Genomic DNA, 18,246 nt, shown 5'->3' with positions numbered 1-18,246 from the left:
TGGCACTTCAATGGGAGGGATTTACCCCCAGACTGATTGGCTGTGAGGACTGGGCAAGATCACTATAGAGTATCAGCCGTGCAGAGGACTATCCCACCGAGCAGAATTTACTTCAGTGATCTCTGGTGCCAACTGAGTCTATCCCCTGAGTGTATCACTTGTGGAGGTGGTTGGGTGGTCTGAAGCTGTTCATCGAGTATATTGGCTCTGGGGTCTCCTTGGAGGTGCAGGCCAAGGTCAGCTGCCACCTGTGTTCTTCCCAGGGCCTCCTTACATGAGCTAAAAAAGTGATTTGCAGGTAGTTGCAACTTGAAAGTGCCCAGGAAAGGCTAAGCTGCAGACCAATGCTGGCTTTGCTATTGCCAGGCCTAATGCCATTTATAGAGGTATGGGGCACACTGAGGCAAGATGCTGCTTGTTTGAGAGATTTTAGAAAGTCTGAAGAATAAGCCATGATAAACCATTTGTATGGGAAAAACACTGGAAACAGCTTGAGTGGGCCACAAGTTGGGTGGGACAGAATCTCAGGGCATTACATTAGCCACATTAATGGAGACTCAGATATGGTTCTTGCCTTCTGACTCTGTTGGTAAAGACTCATCAAAGGAACAATGGCCTCTGCCAGCACTTCTGTTTGGGAGAAAGCCACCCCTTCAGCTCTCACCCTGATGCCAGAAAATTTAGGTCTTCCCCATATGTCCTTGGTATCTTTCAAACTGCTGCCCCAGTGCTGGAGCTCAGAGCAGGTGAGTCTGAGTAAGTCTTTGTGTGAGCCCTTTAAAAGGAACACCTAGTACTTCAGCTGCCTGCTGTCTCACTTTGCCACAACTGCCTCTGGTTTTTACATCCAGAAGTAATAGGGGCATCTCTTCCTGGCACTGGAACCTGGGTTAGGGAGTCCGGTGTGGGGCTAAGACCCCTCTCTTCTCAGGAAGACCTCCACAGTTGATATAACTTCCTGATTTTTATCCAGTACACATGGGTGTGGGGCTAGCTCTTTCCATGTCTCTGCCCCTCTTACCAATCTTGATTTGTCTTCTTCTTTATATTATTAGTTGTAGGACTTCTGTTCAGTTACATTTCATGTGGTTCTGAATGATGTTGTTTCTATAATTTAGTTTTGTAATTTTGATATTAGCTTATTATTTAATTTAACAGATTATTGAGAGGATTTCACTTTCATTTTATAAATGAAGACACAGGCTTAGATAGACTAAATAATTTATCTAATACATACAACTAATATATGGTAGAGCTGATATTTAAAGCAATAGCCTGTATTAATCATAACAATGTGATTATTGAAAACCCATAAAAATAGAATGTTACTCTGGGACCTACACATGCTCTGAGAACAGCTATTTAGTTACAGATATTAAATTATTCTGCTTTGGTCAAATTTAGATCAACAAACTAGTGCCTATGACAGATTCAAGGGCAAACTCAAAGTTCAGTTCTCTGGAATGATCTCTGGACAGATGGCTGTCAGTGATCCAAAACATTGTAATTATGCACCAAGAGAGCCAGCATGTGTACAAGAGGTACTAAGTATGACTCAGATTTAGAAAAGCACTACCTATTTCTTTTTTATTATTCATTAGCTATTTTTGCACATATTATGCCTCTCACTACTGGCATTCAATTTCATATAGTTTGTATATTTTTAAATTTATATAACATATAACATATAACATATAATATATAATATATAGTATATAATGTGTAATGTGTAATGTAAAATATAACATAATATGTAATATATAACATAATGCATAAAGTTATATACCGTATTTTCCGGCATATAAGACGACCCCTTAATTTTACAGCTAAACATAGGTTTAGGCCTATATTTGCTGTATAAGACTACCCCCCATTTCCAAGGCAACACCGGTTCTTTTTTTAATAGACCACCTCTCTGACTGTGGCCAATCTGAGCAGGCTTTTTACTAGAACACAGTGTCATCTTATACACTGGAAAATATGGTATATTATATAACTTGCAATATATATGTGACACATGACATGTGAGATATGACATGTAACATATGACATGTGATTTTCAGCATGATATATGATATATAGCATATATATCGTCAACTATTTTAGTGTTTTATTATAGGAGTTCTAACGTTGGAATTCAAAATTATCTTAAGTTGGTTTGCCAATCTTAGCAAATAAAAAAATTAAAAGTCAGAACACAGAGTTAAATTTGAATTTCAGATAAATAACTAACACTTTTAGTATACAATATTGTGGGCATATTTAAAATAAAAAATTAATTTCTTATTTAAAATTCAAATTTTACTGAGTGTCCTGTATTTTATCTGGCAGCCCTGTTTCTATGGACATAGGCTTAAACCTCTCAGCTGTTTCTTTAACTTTGTCTACTGGTCATTTCAAGGTACTTGATGAGAAATGAACACTTGTTCTTAATCTATTTGGAAGTTAAATGGCTTGTTAGGTTCTGATACTTACTTGCTGTTACAGAGATTCACAGCATATGTGGACCTTGATCTAAACTACAGTCAACTCAAAAACCTGTCTGTGATACTCTGTTATTTTCTGCTGTGCCGAAGCCAAGGTAATTATAGATTTCTCTGGAAGAAAACACATCCATTGATTTTAAGTTGTTTTGGGGAATGTTAATTTAATGTAAGTTTCCTTCTGCTATGACTGCAACTTTCATATATTGTACACACAGTTGGGTAGCAAACAAAATGTCTTTTGTTGAGAAGTCTGGTGTTTTGCCCTTTTTGTTTGTTTAGCTTTAAGGGGGCAATTTGGGAAGAGGGGTTAGTGAAAAGCAGAGAAAGTCAGTGGAGACTTGGAAGCAAAGTTCTTTCACCTTAGGTCACTGCACTTCTGAGGTTCAGGTTAAATTTTGGTTTGGGGAGTTTTATTTGCCTCAAGTAGCCATCTCAGCAGTCCACCACAGACTAGACAGAAACATGAGCACCCTTCTGTCATTCCGCTGATGTTGGCTCTCAGGACTCCATGAAACCAGCTCCACAGGAAAGCCTAATATTTGAACTTTTCACTCTTGGTTCATTTTATTAGACAGCAGTGAAAGTTATCCTTGTACTAAATGCTGAAAATGTAAAACACCCTTATTAATTAGCCTTCGAATTTCTTTCTTCTCTCTTTTAGATAGATTTTTTTCCCTAAAAAAGTTATTTCCCTTAATTCACATGTCTGGTATTAAGTCATGTTTGAAAATATAGGTGATAAGGAGAAGGAAAATAAAAATGATGAGTTACAGAGAGACCACCCAAGAAAAATGTTTTTAAAGGCTTGCTATTAAATACTTCCCAGTCTTTTGAACTCATTTTTACTTCTGACCTGAACAAACTAGAACTGAATTTCTCACATATTAAAAGACGAAGGAAGAAAACAACCCAGTCTATGTCCAAATTATTCGTAGAACTTGTGGAAGAATCTATAATGTGTTGTAATATTTTAGTTATATCCTAAGAAGTTTCTGCATAAACAAATATCTTTTAAAAAATAAGAATTTATTTTGAGATAGAAAACTGTAACTAAATCCTCATCCTCTTTTTTCCTGCTACTATTTAGTCAAAATGTTACCTAAAGGCTGGAGAACTTCAGCACAGAGCAGCCACACTGGGGGCTTTGTAAACTAAACAAAAAAATAAGCAATGGAAAGTATGGTTGAAGCAGACAGTAATTAGTCTTTTATTTAATTTTTATATCTTTAGTTTTAGTATTCTGGAGTTATGTGTGTATGCATTCTACACACATGCGTAATCTCTGATATTATGAAATAAAAAATTTGTTGATCATATTAATACATCACAGCCAAAAGTTCTATATGGCTACCAAGATCATCAGCAATAAGGTTCTACACTAATCACTGTCAAAATGAGCTGCCACCTGGCTTCTTTCTATAGAGACCATCTAAACACATCCTTTCTCCTCCAGACACAGGAAATGCTGCATCATTGTGGTAGATGCCTATTCCTTTAGGAATGAACAACCAAAAAGAGAAATTAGAAGACATTTCAAAGATGTACTATTAGATTTCAGAAGACCCCATCTTCAAATGAGGGACCAGAAATGTCAAAATAAATATTTAGAGGGCAATGCAGCTTTATGATTTGGGTGTAGAAAACGGTAGATTGGAATCTGAAGCAGGTTGCTAATTTGTTACATGACCACGAGAGATCATGGAACTACTAAGTTGGTTTGTCTGTAATGCAGAGAGATCACTTAAGAGTCTAAGTGTTTTTCAAGTTTAAAGAATTAAAAGGAGAAACTTACTATGATGTGAACTTAATTAAAAAGATTGTTTCTCTCATATAAAGATTGCTAATTGTTATGCATAGTCACTGAATAGATGGGCTTTAGGGGCTCCTGGGCCTCAATGACCCCACACAACAAGACATGTACAAAGCATTCCCAGAAGGAATGCAGCTGAGACCTCATTGAGAACACCTAGCTTTATTTTTGTCAACAACTGCAGCACACACTTGTTTATTTAAGAAACATTTATTGGTCAGCTCTATGCCAGCATTTTCTTGGCCTCAGCACCATTGACATTCTGGCCTGGGTAATTGTGCTGGGCATTGTCCTGTGTATTGTAGTGTGTTGAGGAGCATCCTTGGCCTCTACCCTTTAAACACCAGTACCATCCACCCCTGTCCCAGTCGTAATGAGCAAAAAGTGTTTCCCTCTGTTACCAAATGTCCCCTTGGAGACAAAATCACCCCCAGTTGAGAACCACTGCTCTATACCAAGACAGAGATTCCTGAGCTTCAATGAACATGAGACTCACATAAGCTGCTGGTTTTAAAATAGAGTCCCTGGGCTCTACCTCCTGAGATTTAATGCAGTAATGCTGAGGTATATACCATAATCTGGACTTTTAGCAAATACACCAAATTATTTTGATGCAAGAGATCTTTGGAGAAAACCTTGAAAAACACTCTGGGACAAAGACAATTTGTTTTAAAAACCTGGTGTCTGTTCTAAAGGAGTTCATAGAGTAAGGAAGCCAGACACATAGCCTCTGAGCTTGCAGCACTGCAATAGAAGGCAAAAAAGAGTGGGTTTCATATGAACAATATAAATACCTACAACAGAGGTTTGCTTAGAGAACAAATCATCAGTTTCCTCATATTGGGGGAAGTTATAGCAAGGTTTTAATGTAAGTAGATATCAAATTATGAATTTTGAATGATGAGTGGGATTTTCACAGATAGTTTTGAGAAAAGGGTTTTTAGGCAAAGGAAGAAGCAAAGGCAGAGAGGCTGGAAAATGTGTAACAAGAATCTAAGACCTAGGACTGCAAAAGACAAATATAAAATACCAGAGGCACAATGCACGAAAATTCGTGCAAAAGTAGGCCTTCCTTCCCCTGTCTGCCAGCACCAGCACCAGCTTCCCTCTGGCACCTGGAACCCAGGCTTCCCTCCTCCAGCTGCCTGCAGGCACCCAGGATCCAAGCTGGCTTCCCTTGGGCCACCCACAGGCACCTGGGACCTGGGCTGGCTTCTCTCCAGTCCCAGCTTCGTCATCTGGAGGTCTAATTAGCATATTACCTTTTTTTTTTTTTTTTAATTATTATAGATGCCCTAGTCTTATGCCTGGCACATCGCAAGCAGTGACCAAATGGCAACTCCTTCATAATTATAATTTTTCCATCATCACTTCCCTAAAAATACTACAACAACTCCCTTCCCAGAGAAGTTACCTAGCATATCCTTGCTGATCAGAAATTTGGCCATTCTTTTCTCTCCTATTATGGTCAAGACAATGAAGTTATTTTCTTTCATGCTTCAGGCTGCATGAATTTTAGCAGAGGACTGGAATAAAGGTGCAACAGACTAGAAAATAAATTAATCCTTACAATTTGAAAATAGCCCTTCTATATCTTATTCATCTTTCTTAAGGAAGGCTGTTTCCCTAAAGTATTTAATAAGAGATACCAGATGCTCAGTGAGGTGATGTCCAGATGAGATATGCTGCACATTTTACCCTCAGCCCAGCTCTGTTTTTCTGGGATTAGGACTCACCACTTACTTCAGGGCCCCGATGAGTGTGTTGGGTCTGGAATTGACCTTGCCTGAGGCCATAACTCCCCTAGGCATTGGGACTAAACCTCTCCTGTATATACTAAACTAAGTGAATAGCACCCCTTGAAATACCTAAAATGCGTTTGAGTGATGAACGGAAATTTTGTCCAGCAATCTTGCGGCACTTATTTCTGTCACCCTGCTGTGTCAACTCCAAGGCCATAAGAGTCCTATCCTCATCTAACCCACTTCTCTTTTAACAATTAGTTCAAAACCATGCTATCTCCCTTGAAGACAAAAGGCTAATTTTGTAAAAAAAAAAAAATTTTATAACTTCTGTGCCCAATAGGATACCTGGTGTATAAAGAGGTTGGATAAAAGGTATTTTTTGAGTGAATGGTTTAAGAGATGGATTATTCATCAGCCTTGGTCACCACTGGTTCTAAAATGCTCCCTTCTAAGCTGTTATTTTAAACTAGAGGCCCGGTGCACAAAATTTGTGCACTCAGGGAAGGGGGCCCCTTAACCTGGCCTGGGCCCTCTCACAATCTAGGAGCCCTCGGGGGATGTCCAACAGATGGCCATCAGTCAGACATCTTTAGCTTTAGCACTGCCTGTGCTCGAGAGCCTCGAGCCTGGCTCAAGGGCTTCTGGCTGAGCCGTGCTCCCATTGTGGGAGGGCACTGACGAACAGGAAGCAGCTCCTGCATTGAGAATCTACCTCCTGGTGGTCCGTGCATGTCATAGCGACTGGTAGTTGCACCATTTGGTTGATTTGCATATTAGCCTTTTATTATATAGGATGAGGCTTCTCCTGTGACATTGTTGGCAGAGGTAATCTTCATCTGAAACTACCCAAAGCTGGAAGAAGTCCTTTAACCTGTTTCACAGCTCACTCCCCCATTCTGGACACTCACTAGGCTCTATTTCCTGTCTGACAGGCTTCAGCTCAAAGCTCATCCACAGACATGACTGATGTCCCAAGGAGATTTGCTCATCAGTCCTGAACATTTTACAACTGATCTGCTACTGAAGGATCATGAAGATATTCCCAAGGGAAGGGTGGAATTCCCTCTGAGGTGATATAATAACATTCATATAAAACATTGATGTTATGAACATCAATAACATTCATATATTAAACATTGATGTTATGGGCCATATATACTTCTCAATCAGAAGGCTTTTTGTTCCCAAACACAATATTTACTGCCTGAAACCCTCCTGCTGGAAGAATATTCAATTTCCCCTTATTTTTTTTCCTTGAAAATTTAGATCAGCTGGACAGCCTTGTTTTCTATAAAATCCCACAGTGATTTAAGAGAAACAATTTCAAATTTACAAGTTTTTTTCTTAACTGTATTATCTTTATAACTTATTTCAACTATCAGACTCCAAACTGACAAAGAAATTCCAATGAAAGCCAAACTATGGCTAAACTCAAAGAAAAAATAGTCAATTCTTTTCTTAAGTAGTGATCATTGGTTATAATATATCAATAAATAATAATGAATGCAATATGTGTTCAGATTAGAAAATATATACCACAATGCCTAAATGACATGCATATATATGTATATATTTTTTTCTCTTCTTATTGATTAAGGTATTACATATGTGTCCTTATTCCACCATTGCCTCCCCTCCCCCCCCCCCCAACTCATGCCCTCACCCTCCTGCTGAATGTGTTCATTGGTTAGGCTTATATGCATGCATACAAATCCATTGGTTGATCTCTCCCCCTTAGCTCTGCCTTCCCATAATTTCCCTCTGAGGTTTAACAGTCTGATCAATGCTTCTTTGTCTCTGGATCTGTTTTTGTTCATCACTTTGTTATTCATTGCATTTCAAAAATGAGTGACATTATGTGATATTTATCTTTCTCTGACTGGATAATTTAACTTAGCATAATGCTCTCTAGTTCCATCCATGCTATTACAAATGGTAAGAATTCATTCCTTTTTATCACTGCATAGTATTCCATTATATAGATGTACCAGTTTTCTAATCCACTCATCTGCTGATGGGCACTTAGGCTTCCAAATCTTAGTATAGTGAATTGTGCTGCTGCTATGAACATAGGGGTGCATATATCCTTTCTGATTGATATTTCAAGTTTCTTGGGTTATGTTCCTAGAAGTGGGATAACTGGGTCAAATGAAAGTTCCATTTTTAGTTTTTTGAGGAAACTGCATACTGTTCTCCAAATGGCTGCATAAATCTGCACTCCCACCAGCAGTTCACAAGGGTTCCCTTTTCTCTGCATCCTCACCAGGATTTGTCATTTGTTGATTTGTTGATGATTGCCATTCTGACAGGTGTGAGATGGTACCACATGGTCATTTTGATTTGCATCTTTGGGATAATTAATGACTTTGAGCATGTTTTCATATGTCTCTTAACCTTCCTATGTCCTCCTTCAAAAAGTATCTATTTAGGTCCAATGCCCATTTTTCTGATTGGGTTGTTTATCTTCATTTTGTTAAATTGTATGAGTTCCCTGTAAATGTTGGAGATTAAACCCTTATCAGTGATAACATTGGCAGATATGTTCTCCCCTGCAGTGGGCTTTCTTGTTTTATTGATGGCTTCTTTTGCTGTACAGAAGCTTTTTATTTTGATGTAGTTCCACTTGTTTGTTTTCTTTTTTTAAATTTCTTTATTGATTACGGTATCACATATTTGTCCTCAACCCCCCATTCCAATACCCCACACTCTCCCCCACTAATGCCCCCACCTCCCTATTGTCCTTGACCACTGGTTAAGCTCATATGTATGCACATAAGTCCTTTGGTTGATCTCTCCCTTTTATCCCCACCCCAGGAGCTACATTTGTGAAGATATTGATTTGGCATATGTCTGAGATTTTGCTGTCTGTGGATTGCTCTGATATTTTTATGGTTTCCAGTCTTATGTTTAAGTTTAAGTCTTTTATCCATTTTGAGTTTATTTTTGTGTGTGGTATAAGTTAGTGGTCTAGTTTCATGTTTTTTTGCATGTAGCTGTCCAATTTTCCCAACATCATTTATTGAAGAAACTGTCTTGACTCCATTGTATGTTCTTGACTCCTTTGTCAAATATTATTTGAACATAGTGGTTTGGGTCAATTTCTGGGTTCTCTATTCTATTCCATTTGTCTATATGTCTGTTCTTATGCTACTACCAGGCTGTTGTGAGAACCGTGGCTTTGTAATACAGCTTGATATCTGGTATTGAGATCCTTCCTACATTGTTCTTTTTTCTCAGGATTGAAGCTGTTTAGGGTCTTTTTTTTATTTTTATTTTTTTTATTTTTTTTTTATTTTTTATTCCAGATGAACTTTTGGATAGTTTGTTCTAGGTCTGTGAAATATGCCATTGGTATTTTAATAGGAAGTGTATTGAATCTATAGATTGCTTTGGGTAGTATGGATATTTTAATGATATTGATTCTACCAATCCATGAACTCAGTATATTCTTCCATATGTTTGTGTCTTCCTCTATCTTTTTTTTTTTTTTTTCAGTGTCCTGTAGTTTTCCAAGTACAGATCTTTTACCTCCTTAGTTAAGTTTATTCCTAGGTATCTTACCTTTTTTTTGGTGCAATGTTAAATGGAATTGGTTTTTTAAAAATCTCTCTTTCTGTAAGTTCACTATTGGTATATAGAAATGCCATAGATTTCTTGGCGTCAATTTTGTATCCTGCTACCTTGCCAAATTCATTAAGTAAGCCTAAAAAATTTTTGATGGAGTTTTTAGAGTTTTCTATATATAATACCATGTCTTCTGTAAATAATGACAGTTTTACATCTCCTTTTCAAATTTGGATACCTTTTATTTCTTTTTCTTATTTAATTGCTATGGTTAGCACTTCTATCAATAGTAGTTTGTCGAACAGGAGTGGAGTGTTCCTTCCTCTTGAATTTTTTGGAATAGTCTGAGGAGGATAGGTTTTAGTTCTTTTTTAAATGTTTGGTATAACTCCCCTGTGAAGCTGTCTGGCCCCAGGCTTTTGCTTGCTGGAAGCTTTTTTATTTCCTCCATAATTATCAGCCTATTGAAATTTTTAGATCCTTCTTGATTGCGTTTTGGAAGGTTGTATTTTTCTAGGAATATGTCCATTTCCTTTAGGTTGTCTAGTTTGTTGGAAAAGAGTTTTTCATAGTATTTTTTAACAATCTTTTATATTTTGGTGGGGTCTGTTGTTATTTCACCTCTTTCATTTCTGATTTTGTTTATTTGTGTCCTCTCTCTTTGCTTCTTGGTGAAGGCTGGCTAGAGATTCATCCATCTTGTTTATCCTTTTAAAGAACCAGCTCTTGGTTTCATTTCATTTATTTATTTATTTATTTATTTATTTATTTATTGGTTTCTATATCATTTATTTCTGTTCTGATCTTTATTATCTCCTTCCTTCTGTTCACTCTGAGCTTTTCTTTTTGCTCTCCTAATTCTTTAAGTTATAGAGTTAGATGATTTATTACCATTTTTTTTTTTAGGTAGGCCTATAAAGCTGTGAACTTCCCTCTCAGGACTGCTTTCATTGTGTCCATAGATTTTTGGATTGCTGTGTTTTCATTGTCATTCATTTCCAGGATGTTTTTAATTTTTTCTTTGATCTCTGGTAACTCCATCATTGTTTAATAGCATGCTATTTAACTTCAAAGTGTTTGAATTTTTTGGTTGTTTTTGTTGTAGTTTATTTCTAATATTATGTCATTATGATCTGAGAAGATGCTTGATATGATTTCAATCTTCTTGAATTTGGAGAGACTTTGCCTGTCCCCCAACATGTAGTCTATCTTTGAAAATGGCCCATGTGCACTTTAGAAGAACATAGTATATTCCATGGCTTTGGGGTGAAATTCTGAAGATGTTAATTAAGTTCATCTGACCTAGTAAGTCATTTAGAATTGCTATTTTTTTGCTGAATTTTGTCTAGAGGATTTAACCAGTGATGTCGATGTGGTATTAAAGTCCCCTACTATGATTGTATTGCTGTTGATCTCTCCCTTGATATCTTTTTAAAAAAAAATTTGTGCGTGTGTATTTGGGTGGTCCTACATTGGGTGCTTATATGTTTATCAGAGTTATATCCTCTTATTATATCAATCACTTTAGTTTTATGACGTGGCCTTCCTTATCTCTTATTATGGCATTCACTTTGAGGTCTATTTTGTCAGATATAATTATTGCTACCTCAGATTTATTTTTCATTTTCATTTTCCTGAAAGATATTTTCCATCCCTTCAATTTCTGTCTGTGTGAATTCCTTGTTCTGAGGTGGGTCTCTTGTAGACAGCATATATATGGTTCATTTTGTATCCATTCAGCCACTCGATGTCTTTTGATTGGGGATTTAGTCAATTTACGTTTAAAGTTATTATTAATAGGTACTTGGTTGTAGCCATTTTTATTTTTTATATCTGTGTTCCTTCTTTCCTTTTTATTTCTTCTTTTTACACCAGTCCCTTTAGCATTTCTTGCATTTGCTGGCTTGGTAGTGATAAACTCCCTTAGTTTTTGGTTTTGTTTTTTTGTGTTGTTTTTTGTTTGTTTGTTTGTTTGTATGTGAAACTCCTTATTTCCCGTTCAATTTTGAATGGCAGCTTTTCTGGATAGAGTATTATTGGATTCAGTCCCTTGGTTTGCATCACTTTGTAAATTTCCTTCCATTTCTTTCTGTCCTGATGTGTTTCTGTTAAGAAATCATTTGATAATCTAATGGAAGATCCCTTGTAGGTAACTTTCTTTCTCTCTCTTGCAGCCTTTAAGATCCTCTTTGTCCTGAACATTTGCCAACTAATTGCAATGTGTTTTGGTGTGAGTCTTTTTGAGTTCATCTTATTTGGGACACTCTGTGCTTGTGTGACTATTTTCTTCCCCATATCAGAGATGTTTTCTGACATTATTTCTTCAAATCAGTTTTCTAACCCTTGTTCCTCTTCCTGTCGTTTTGGCACCCCTATTAGTCATTTCATGTTTCCTAAAGCTCTCTTTGTCTCTCCTATCTTTTAATTTTTTTCTCCAATCACAGTTTAGTTTGGGTGTGTTTTGCTTCCCTGTCTTCTAATGAACTAATTCAGTTCTCTGCTTCTCCTAGTCTACTGTTGAAACTTTCCATGGTGTTTTTTTTTATCTCATCTATAGCACTCTTTATTTCTTCTTGATTCTTACATAAGTTGTTGATTTTTTTCATCCATCTAGTTTATGAACTGTATGATCCTTATTCTGAATTCTTCTTCTGACATACTGCATGCCTCTGTTTCACTTAGCTACTTTTCTGATGATTCCTCCCTTTCTTTCCTTTGGGGATTTCATTGTATCTCCGGAGGATCTAGATGTCCAGTTGTGTGGGGGCTGCTACTCAGGTGACAGTGGCTCCTTGTACCATCACTGCTCCTTGGGAAGTTGTGGCAGCAGCTGTTCCTCAGTTGGCAGAGGCTCTTCTGGTGGACACTGCTCACAGTATAGATGGCCCTCTGGCTGGTGGGGGCAGGCTTCTCATGTAGCTGATGCTCCTCGGATCGGGGAAGGCTGCTCATGCAGCTGCTGTTCCTTACGCAGAGTCAGGCTGCTCACAGGGCTGCTGCTGTTCAGATGGGGCAAGCTGCTTATGTGGCTGCTGCTCCTGGTATGTGGGCAGGCTGTTCATGGGAGCTGCCACTCCTCTGATGCGAGTAGGGTGCTTATACAGCTGCTGCTCCTTGGTTGGGTACTGATACTCCTCGAATGGGAGTGAGCTGCTCATGGAACTGTTGCTTCTCAGATGGGGGTGGGCTGCTCACGTGGTTGCTGCTCACATGGTTGCATTGTCCTGGTTTAAAGCATGGGTCTGGCCAGAGTACACTTAACAATGGAATACTACTCAGCCATAAGAAAGGATGAAATAGCAGTATTTGCAACAACATGGATGGACCTTGAGAACATTATGCTAAGTGAAATAAGTCAAACAGAAAAAGATAAGAACCATATGATTTCACTCATATCCTACCTAATAAAAGAGAAATATGCAAATTGACTGCACCTTGGCTATGCCCATAAGCCACATCCACCAGCCAATCAGGAGCAAGTATGCAAATTAGCCCAGCCAAGATGGTGGTTAATTTGCATATACAAGTGCAGAGTGAAGACTGAAGACAGCAGCAGCGGGGAAGTACGCAGGACTGCAGAGAAGGGAGGGAAGCAGGCAGGGTGGTAGAGAAGGCTGCAGGAAGCCCTATTATTGCAGGAATCTTCCCACAACAGGCCTCTAGTGTGGAATATAAAACTGAAACTCTTGAACACAACAGCAATGCGGTGGTTGCCTGAGAGAAGGTATGGAAATAGAAGGGGGTCCTAATATATGGTGACAGAAGATTAGATTTTGAGTGGGGGGCACATGGTGCAATATACAAATCTTGTAACATAGAAACCACACCTGAAACTTATATGTTCATGTTGTCCAATGTCACCACAATGAATTTTATATAAAAATGTCTATTTCATACTGGTAAAGGTATACGTTAATCAGCAACAGAATGTTAGGTAAGATTTTGGAAAAACTGGAACACAGACCACATATTGTTGGGTCACAACAGAGAGTATAATTTGAGATGAAGTAAGAATTTTAAAAATGCTGACCTAAATTGAGCTACTATGAGAATAATTTTTGAGCATTTTGTGGTTAATCTCATTTATCATTTTCTAAATATGCCTCAAGCAGGGGAATTCCCAGGCATGTGACCCTGAAACTGTCTGAGCAAACTCCATTACCATATGTGATCTCTACACTACTGAATTAATGTATTCATAAATAAAGTGAGTTCTTGAAGCAATGTCTTCAAAGATGATGTGTGTCACAGATGTACATAAATTTAAAGGATGTCTCAACAAAATGCCAACTAAGAGACCAAGAATATATACATAACACGGATAGTCTAGTTTTATGTAAGTTATTTCAACTTATGTGAACTTTGATAAAATAAAAACAAAATACTGGTTTCCAGCATTTTCTTTTTTTCATTTACAATTCTGGGTTTTCCTCAAATTTAGAACACATCTATATAGAAAAATCAGTTTTAGAAATTATGTGTGGCTTAGACAATTTAAACATAAATAAAATAACATTCATCAATTATCATTTACTAGTAATGAAAATCATGGGATAAATTATCACCTATATTTATATTTACTATAATAGTAATACATTATTATAGTTATCTTATTAAGAAGCTCTTCCTCTTCTCTGGGGAATAGTGACATTTTAAATGTTTTCCTGGTTCTTTCTGAAGCCTCAGAGACTAAACATACCCTGTTACTCCCAGAGCCACTCTACCATGCTGACAGGTATCCAAGGATTTTGTTCCTTTTTTTAGGACCATCCCAGTAAGGAAGCGTTTCCCTCAGCCCTTATATCACTAAACTTATATGTGTTCAATTATCACTACACACACACACACACACACACACACATACTACCTCAACATGGTAGAATGTGGACAGTTTATTTTCCAACAATAACTAATATCTAACTCTTCTGCTCTATTTAAGCTTTCCACTTTCAACTTTAGCCAATGGAATCCTAAGAGATTTCTCTTTCCTCTTAAATACTTTCCAGCATTGGGTTTTTGTTAGGGACCATGAGAGACATATTTAGTGTAATTCTTGAGTTTCAAACAAGTTTTTCTCTAGGGAATTTCAAGACTCAAGTCCACCATGGAGTACAGAGCATGTTCTCTATACAAATCACATTTTCACCATCCTCTTCCCCCCACCCCAATATCTTAAATGTACTTTAAAGGCACATTGAAGTAGGAAATAGATTTTGCTTGATGATAAATGATTATAGTAACCCATATAATTAGTTTAAGTGCTTTCTTGATCACTCTCTACTTCTACCTACCTCATTTCAAAACCTAACAAACCATGCTATACTGCAATGAAATTGTATATCAAGCTAACTTTCTCCTTTATCTATATATATAAAAACCCAGTGACTGAATGGCAGAATAACTAGAATGACCAACCAATTGCTAGGATATGCACTGACCTCCAGGGGACACTCAATATTGAAGCTGTCCCCTGGTGGTCAGTGTGCTCCCACTGTGCTAATGCTGCTCAGCTGACCAGAATGAGCTGCGCTCCCACTACGGGCAGATCTCTGTAGGCCATGCCCCCATCAATGCATGAATCCATGCACTGGACCTATAGTTAGTTTATAAACACCTCAAGAGCAAAAAGAAACATGGTCTTACTCATCTCTTTGTCCCTAGAACCCACAAGAGTGCCTGGCCTTTGAGAACACTCAATAAATACTTGTTGAATGAATGAATGAATGAATGAATGTGATCTTTTTTATTTCAGTGACTGAACTACCTGAATTTCATCTTATTGGCAGCTTTTGTGAACCACTGTAGTATAAAAATGCCAAGAGGTTGGGCCAATGGTCAAGAGAGAAGAGAAGGGCTCAGCAATTTTAGTAACCATTTCATTTTTAACTTGTCCTCTCCTCATAAGCAGGTCGAATTCAGGGGTGTCACAATTGTGAAGGGGATGGATCAGGTATGTGACATTACACAGAAGGATAGATCATCTTTTTAGTAATCACAAGAAATATATTTATTTTTTCACCATCAATTTTGTCATCCATGATTTGATGTCATACAATATTTCAAACTAATTTCTGAGATTTAAGTAACAGCTTTCATGACATCATCACATCTCATCTTAAAAAATATACTGAAACTTAGGAACTGATAGTTCAAGGGGTTAAAGCTCTTTTCATGGTGACACAGCTAAATCTTCTCATAATGAGTACTCTTCTCATATCATAGGTGCAAGACCTTTGACAGAGAACTCAAAGATAAATTAGGCATCAACTCCCTGAGAAGTATATAACCTACAGGTGAAATAATTTACTATGAGCCAAGGTAAAAATGGGAAGTGCCATCAGAGACATATAAATAATTTGCAAGGGGAGAATGAAGACTTGAAAGCTGATTTTCACCTGGGTTAGAAGGAAAGATCTTCACACATGGTGAGGGAACAGGACTTTCAGAATGCCAAGAATTTGGACATTTAGATTTTAGGGGAAGACTGTTTTAAGTTGAAGAAAACTCATAAGCAAGCATTGGACTTGGGTTGAGGATCAGGGAATAATAAGTGGCTCAGTCTGGCAGGATCTTGAATGGGTGTAGTGCATAATATGGTCAGAAAGGTCAGTTGGGGCCAGATTGTGAAGGAACTTGAATTCCAGACTAAGGCATTCAAATTTATTATGGAGACAGTGATCACTGAGGATGGAAGTTTTCTGAGTGAACCATTAAAGTTGTTGGGCAGGGGGGATGATGTGCTTGAACTGTGGCCACTGCTCACATATCCCCCATTTTTATCAAACCAAATATATGTACACCTGTTTCTTTGGCTGATGTCAGGAAATCCTTTGATATTTCCCCAGGGTAATATTTTCCTTGTACACCTCAAGAAAAGGAAACTGAAGATCCTATGAGCATTTCCAAGAAATGGGCTGTCCCAGGGCAGTGAGCCCTGATTGCTGCCCAACAAAACAGGTCTGCTTTGAGCAGGGTGTGCACTGCACACATTTAGTTGATAGCAATGGGAAAAGCAGATATTCCATCTGCCAACGATCAAACACATAAAATCACGCAGGAATGTACAGTATGCTGGTTTGAACTACATAGGCTTTTGCCTCAACTAAAGAGAAAAGACCTAGCTATTTATGTCCCCTGGTAAGGACATTAGTGAGGAAAAGCTTTGATGTTTAAGTAATCATATAATTGACTCTACTGTTGGATCCAGAAGCACAGGTTTGGTTTCAGGAATGAACACTGAACATTTTTAATGGCACTATGAATAAATGGAGGCATGTGGTGAAAAATGTTAAGCACATAGACTATTATCTGTGAAGTATTCTGATTATGCAGATTTTAAATGTTGCCTCTGAAAAGGCACACTGCCAGTGTTGCTGAATTCAGGTTTTAGGTGTTATATCCCTGGGATTCTAAAAACAACACAACATAGATTTTCAAATGTGGCAGCTCATATTATGTACAAGTTTTGAGAAAACAGGGATAAAGAGGATTTAGATGACTGCAGAAGGACACATCTGTCATAGGTCTTTGTGGTTAGATTTGGAACTGCTCCTCATACATACAATGAATTTTCCCAGTCCTATCAATTTATCTCTGATAAAACTATAACCATCAGCCTCTTTCTGTTACCAGCTTACTCCAGGACTTCGTTGCCTTATTCCTGGATTAGTCTAATAGTTTCCTAACTGGTTTTCCTGCCTTCAGTCTCCTCTTTCCTCTGTCCAATCTGTAAACCACCTCCTTTTTTCCCTATCCAACCTGCAACCATTCCAAAATAACATTCTTAAAATACTACACTTGCTCTGTTACTCATGTGTTCATACCACCTCATGGTTCACCATATCCTATCATATACCTAGGCATTCAAGGTACTTTGATAAAATACACAAGTAGCTGATACTCCTCCATTCCAGTATTTATCAATGTACTCCCTGAACTATTCCACACTATTCACCTTTTTTTAATTTCACATATTTTTTTGAGACTCCCCCCAACCCATCTTTTGGTTAATATAATAGATCTTTCCTCTAACCTTTCTTTATATCAGCCTAAATCTTATCTTTTTCATGGTTACTTCAGTCCACATTGGTTTCTAAGTTTTTCAAATGGCTTTCCAAATTTATATCTGAACTCCTAATCTGCCATTAACTTATGGACTTCCTTATTTGCTTGTTTAATCATTTTATGTCTGAGTATTGTCCCCAAAGCAATTTTATGTACCATTAAGGATAAGATAATTTGTGGTTCTACTTTTATAACTTCTCAGTTTCATAGAGTGATTTCAAAATAAATGCTTTTTAAATGTATTGAATAGAATTTCTTTCATATAGACAAGATAAATGGTAACACACACACACACACACACACACACACACACACACACAGTTTTTATAATTTATTTTTGTCTCCAAAACAGAGAAATGACTCTAAAAATAAGTAATAGCTAACAATTAAACTATTGTGTGTTTTTTTGTTCCAGGCATGCTTTTATGAACATTTTATGCATGATTTTATTTAACATCTCCCACAATCTAGTGAGATGGTACTAATGTTATTTTCCTTGTATAGAAAAGAAAACTGAGACTTACAGAGATTAAGAAACTTGGCCAAAGTCACTCAGCTGGTAATGGAGTTTAAGCAT

Source organism: Pipistrellus kuhlii, unplaced genomic scaffold, assembly GCF_014108245.1.
Source record: "Pipistrellus kuhlii isolate mPipKuh1 unplaced genomic scaffold, mPipKuh1.p scaffold_m20_p_1, whole genome shotgun sequence".
Taxonomy (NCBI): Eukaryota; Metazoa; Chordata; class Mammalia; order Chiroptera; family Vespertilionidae; genus Pipistrellus; species Pipistrellus kuhlii.
This window is presented reverse-complemented; position numbering follows the sequence as displayed.